Source organism: Staurois parvus, unplaced genomic scaffold (assembly GCF_062004578.1).
Source record: "Staurois parvus isolate SC_StPar_1 unplaced genomic scaffold, SC_StPar_1.0 ptg001879l, whole genome shotgun sequence".
Taxonomy (NCBI): domain Eukaryota; kingdom Metazoa; phylum Chordata; class Amphibia; order Anura; family Ranidae; genus Staurois; species Staurois parvus.
Window position 1 is genome coordinate 171625 of NW_028319675.1, and position 6420 is coordinate 178044.

A 6420-nucleotide genomic window follows, 5' to 3' on the forward strand; every position below is an offset into this window, starting at 1 on the left:
TATAAAGACATTGGGGAATGTATTGCTTTTTGTGCCCTAAAATTAACTTAAGTGTATTTTTTACTGAAATTTTGTGTTTCGTGGGACATAAAAAATTGGAGCTATCGCTACCATATTCTCTAGGATCTCTGATTTCAGAGAATATATCATGTTTGGAGGGTTTGTGTAATCTTTAGGCCTAAGATTATTTTTTGAATGTGAGCAAATAACACAAAAACAGCTCTGGCAGTGAAATGGATAAAGGATAAGTCTGACACGCCCCTTTCCTGACAAGCAGCTAATCGGTGCTCATCACACTGCAAGGTCTCTCCTTTCCCTGCTAGTCCCCAGGTGCGGTGCTGGAGAGAGGCAGGGAGGGGAGGAGGAGATAAACAGCGCAATGTTAAAAATATTAAACATTTAGGTCGCCATAAAGCCCCATTTGTTTATAAAAGCCCCCGACATTCCTAAAATCACCTCCGATTTAAATACAGTTTTGGTTAAAAAAAAAAACTTATTTTATCTGGACAAGTAGATTGGGGCCCCGATTTAGTCCCTGGATAAGTAGTTTTTTCAAAAATTTCCACACCCCTGGAAGAATGTTACCAGAAATATTTCCTCTCCAACCAATTAGTATAGTTATTATCTATATAAATAGAGCTTATTTTATTTATTGTTATTGTGTATTTTAGTTTATTTTATAGAGTGACAGAAATGAGACAAACGTACCTTGGTTCAGTTTAACCACCTCCCGTCCGGCCGTTGTATATAAACAGCCGTACGGTGGCATTGTACGATCATTGTACAGGACCTCTGTACGAGGTCCCGATCATGTGATCACTGATTGGCCAATCAGTGATCACATGCAGAGTAGTAAGCAAGATCTCATTTCTGACATCATTGCTTACTACGGGTGAAATCCGTGAATGATCACAGAGGTCACATGGTACATGAGTATTCACAACAGCCTTGTACCATGTGACAAGCTGTGACCAACCACAGCTCACACAGTATTTCTCAATGGCTGCAAGAATGCAGCCAGAGAGAAAGAGAAATGATTGCTTTTACAGCCTTTATGGGTGTAAAAACAATCAGTCTAAAAAAAAAAAAAAATCTTTATCAGCCCCCACAAGTAGTACAGTGTCACCATGGTGACACTGTACTGCTAGGATGACAGTATGTAAAAAAAAATAAAAAACAAATAATATAAAAAAATAAAATAAAAATAAAAAAAAAAATAATTTTTTAATTATATTTTTTGATTATAAACTAGTTTGGGTTATTTTGTTTACTAAAAAGATAACTGAATACATTTTGGCCAAGTTTTTAAATATATTATTTATTTGCAAAATTTTATAAGAAAAACACTTTTTAAAAAAAAATGTTTGGACTTTTTCATTTATATAGCAAAAAAAATAAAAATCAAGTGGTGAATAAATACCACCAAAATAAAGCTTTATCTGTGTCAAATAAATGCTAAAAAATTCATATGGGTACAGTGTTGCATGACCGCACAATTGTCATTCAAAGTGTGATAGCGCTGAAAGCTGAAAATTGGCCTGGACAGGAAGGGGGTGAAAGTGTGGAAGTGGTTAAGGCTTGTTTGCTGAAACCAAGCTCCATTGCCGTCAATGTGGAGATGAATCTGAGAAATCTGTAATGGCCATTTTCTAGGCTAATAGGTAAGAGATGGTAAATGAGAGGGGTGCACAGAAGAGGCCTAATGACTAATGAGGGCGGTAGTACAGCCCTGGCCAAAAGTTTTTAAAATGACACAAATATTAATTTTCACAAAGTCTGCTGCCTCCGTCTTTCTGATGGCAATTTTCCATATACTGTACTCCAGAATGTTATGAAGAGCGATCAGATGAGTAGCAATTATTTGCAAAGCCCCCCTTTGCCATGAAAATAAACTTAATCCAAAATAACTATTTCCACTGCATTTCAGCCCTGCCACAAAAGGACCACCTGACATCATGTCAGTGATTCTCTCATTAACACAGGTGTCATTGTTGAAGAGGACAAGACTGGAGATTGTTCTGTCTTGCTGACTGAGTTAGAATACCAGACTGGAAGCTTTAAAAGGAGGGTGATGCTTGAAATCATTGTTCTTCCTCTGTCAACCATGGTTACCTGCAAGGAAACACGTGCAGTCATCATTGATTTGCACAAAAAGGAATTCACAGGCAAGGATATTGCTGTTATCAAGATTGCACCTAGATCAACCATTTATTGGTTTATCAAGAACTTCAAGGAGAACGGTTCAATTGTTGAGAGGAATGCTTCAGGGCGCCCAAGAAAGTCCAGCAAGCGCCAGGACTATCTCTTAAAATTGATTCAGCTGCAGTATCAGAACATCACTAGTGCAAAGCTTGCTCAGGAATGATGGCAGGCAGGTGTGAGTCCATCTGCATGCACAGTGAGGCGAAGACTTTTGGAAGATGGCCTGGCGTCAAGAAAGGCAGCAAAAACGCCACTTCTCTCCAGAAAATACATCAGGAACAGATTGATATTGAGCAAAAGGTACAGGGATTGGACTGCTGAGGACTAGGGGAAAGTCATTTTGTCTGTTGAATCCACCTTCCAATTGTTTGGGACATGTGGAAAAAACCTTGTCCGCAGAAGAAAAAGTGAGAACTACCATTAGTCCCGTGTCATGCCAACAGTAAGGCATCCTGAGACCATTCATGTGTGGGGTTGCTTTTCAGCCAAGGGAGTGGGCTCACTCACAATTCTGCCTAAGAACACAGCCATGAATAAAGAATGGTCCAAAAACATCCTCCGAGAGTAACTTCTCCCAACCATCCAAGAACAGTTTGGTGAGGAACAATGCCTTTTTCTGCATGATGGAGCACCTTGCCATAAGGCAAAAGTCATAACTAAGTGGCTTGGGGAACAAACCATTGAAATTTTGGGTCCATGGCCAGGAAACTCCCCAGACCTCAGTCCCATTGAGAACTTGCAGTTAAACCTCAAGAGGCGGGTGTACAAAAAACCCCTCAAATTCTGACAAACTCCAAGCATTGGTTATTCAAGACTGGGCTGCCATCAGTCAGGATGTGGCCCAGAAGTTGATTGACAGCATACCAGGGCGAATTGCAGAAATCTTGAAAAAGAAGGGTCAACACTGCAAATATTGACTCTAAGGCCCTGATTTACTAATGTACATAGACAGCATCTAGGTGCATTTCCGTAGGCTAAAGTCTACTTTTCATTGGAATCCGTCTACTTTTAGACGGCAAAGACATTTACTGAAGAAAGCGTCTAACAAACAGACTCAAAAATGAATTTACTAATCGACACAATAAAGGAATCCGTCTAAAAACACCAGACGTCCTAGAAGCACGCCTAAAGGAATGAAAAAAATCGCTGTAGAAACATGTTCACATTGAAATTTGCTTTCCCACATATCTGGACTTCATTTAGCCGTCTACCGTGGGTGCTTTTCTTTTAGACGGTGTTTAATAGTAAATCTCTGTGTGGAGTCCTCTGGAAGACGGCAATCGTGAACGTCAACTGAGTTTCACAAACAGCACTATTTGTAGCTGGCGTCTAACACCCCGGTCACATCTAAGCCGATTTTGAAATCGCACGACTTACACCCCGTTCACATCAAGCCCGACTTTGAAATCATGTGACTTACAGTGAAGTCGCATGATTTCAAAGTTGGGGGACCCACTGATTTCAAGTGCGATGTGCAAGAAGACATCTGACACATATGTCTAAGCATATCGCACGAAAAGTAGTGCATTCACTACTTTAGAAATCGGTGCGGCTCCGACCAATTCAGAACCGCACCAATATGACCGCTTTAATAGCGGTCACATCGGGTGCGCCTTGGCATGCGATTTGCAAATCATATGTCAAGTCGCACCCTATTGTTCGCTATTAGAGTGGTCATATTGGTGCGTTTCCGACTTGATCAGAAAGTTTTAATAAACAATCACATAGTTACAGCAAGGCAACGTTTCGAAGTCTCACAGGACCCCTTCATCAGGTATGTGACCATGCCTGATGAAGGGGTCCTGCGAGACTTCGAAACGTTGCTTTGCTGTAACTATGTGATCGTTTATTAAAATTTTTGGACCCAGATTGGTGATCCTTGGTGTGCTGGTGACATTTTTTCCTTGCTGATTTTGTTCGGTTCCAGCCGACCGTCACTGCAGCACCCACTTATACACACAGCCATTTTTAATGCAGCAACGTGTGCATTTGGATTATACACTTGCATTCCGACTTGGACAGAGCCGCACGATTTCTAAAGTAGTACATGTACTACTTTTGTGGAGATTTGCATAGACATCTATGGCAGATGTCTTACAAATGGCATGGAAATCGGCATCTCATCCGATTTTGAAATCGTGCGACTTTCACTGTAAGTCGCACAATTTCCGTGTCGGCTCTGATGTGACCGGGGTGTAAGGTCTTTTTATGTTGGATTTCCCAAATGTTTTTCCGATTTATGGGAAATACCGCATACTAACAAAAGTAAATTGACATTTTCAGTATCGCATGAGAGATGTGGTCATGTGACTGACTTAACTCATGCGATAATCTGGAGTGAATTGTGCCCATAGTGCCAATAAATGTTGCCATGGGGTTCCCCTTCACATCCCTGTTCAATGTTCTGTTGCATACTGCACAGGTACACTTGTTATACTGTTGCTTTCTTTCTGGCCATGCTAATGGACTGTGATTTATGGGGCCTGTAGACCAGAATTGATGCACATAGACACATAACCAAGGGTTAACGCAGGTGGAAAGGGGATTGGTGCCGGCCAATCAGGTGCAATCACTTTCTCAGACCAAATGACAGTGGTGGGTGTAGTCTTCATTGGGCGTGGGGCCTTGTTTGGCATGCTCCAAATCCAACCTATGTTATATAAAGGGCTGTGGTAGTCAGGGTGGCTTGGCCTGGTAATAGGCCGGGTTATTTTCAGCAAGTCCTTGCCTGTGGTGATTTTGAGGGGGGAGGAGGAGGAGGAGGAGGAGGAGGAGGAGGAGGAGAAGGAGATATTGTGCCAAATTGCCCCAGACCCCACTCAGGCTGTGTTTTGATGTGGGCTGTATATGTTTCGCATTTTGTTCTTCTAAAGTGTGTTTTGGTGTGTATTATTGTACAATGGTCGTGTGTTTATGGTTTGGGAGCATCTGATGATCTTCGCCTTGTAATCCTAACAAACGTCAATTGCTCTGCTCTTCCAAATCTGCACTTGGCTATAATTTTGCTTATTTAGACTGAAGTGCAGTTTTAGGACAAACATAATCAGAAATGTGTGTGTGGGGGATTTGGGGAGGTGGGAGGTGTTTGTTTTTATGGCACTTTATGTATTTTTATTTTGATCTGGGGCCTGTTTTGTGGATAGATAATCCTACATCTAACTGATGGTGTGTGCTAAGTTTATGGCCCTGAAAATGTTCCCCGATTCATATTAACCATTTGTTTGCTGTACCCTGTACAAGCACTCTTCATTAGAAGGTATAATCTTTTAGATTGTAAGCTCTTATGAGCAGGGCTGTTCTATTCTAGCAACATCAATTCTGCTTTTTTTTTTTCCACCAAGAAATTGAATGTACCTAACTACCTACTTGTTGCTACCATCAAAATAAATGGTTAATATGTATTGGATCAATAAACATTTGGACTAGGTATTGTTTGATTTTTTTTTTTCTTGGGTTATTTCATGTTCTAGTTGAATGTACTCGCACCCTTACCACATTTTTTGCTACCTACTGTATATAATATGCACAAATCTTCCTTGTTTGAGTGCACATATGCAAGTATGTGCAAAATGCCAAACTAAAAGCCCCCTGTTGCACCACCAGACTGAATGTTATGTACCAATGGATAGGTTGTGTTCAATGTGCAGCTAGTTATTATTTTTACACAATCCTCTTAACATTAATCATTTGGGCCTTCAATTTATGTTGCCTTTGGCCCTTTACTGCAAAACAACATATATTCACCAATGTCAGATATATATTCACGCTGCAGGGGAAAAGTGCTATGGCGCACAATGAGGCGCCGAAGCAGCTGTCATACCGGAAATGCCCCCCTTCCCTCAGGTGTCCCCATGAGAGTTCTGCTTCCTTTCCCTCAGGTGTCCCCAAGAGAGTGCTCCCCTTACCTCAGGTGTCCCAATCAGAGTGCCCACTTACATCAGGTGTCCCCATGAGAGTTCCCCCTTATATAAGGTGTCCCCATGAGAGGGCCCCCTTACATCAGGTGTCCCCATGAGAGTTCCCCCTTACATCAGGTGTCCCCATGAAAGTGGCCCCCTTACTGCAGGTGACATCAAGGGCATTGAGATGACAAAGGGGAGGATCTTTGGTCTCTTTTTAGAACATCAAAAATGTAGTCTTTCCTGTTTGAAGTCGAAAGCACCTTAGTTACATTCCAACGCCTCCACCACACCCAATATTCTCCATCGTTTCTGTGTT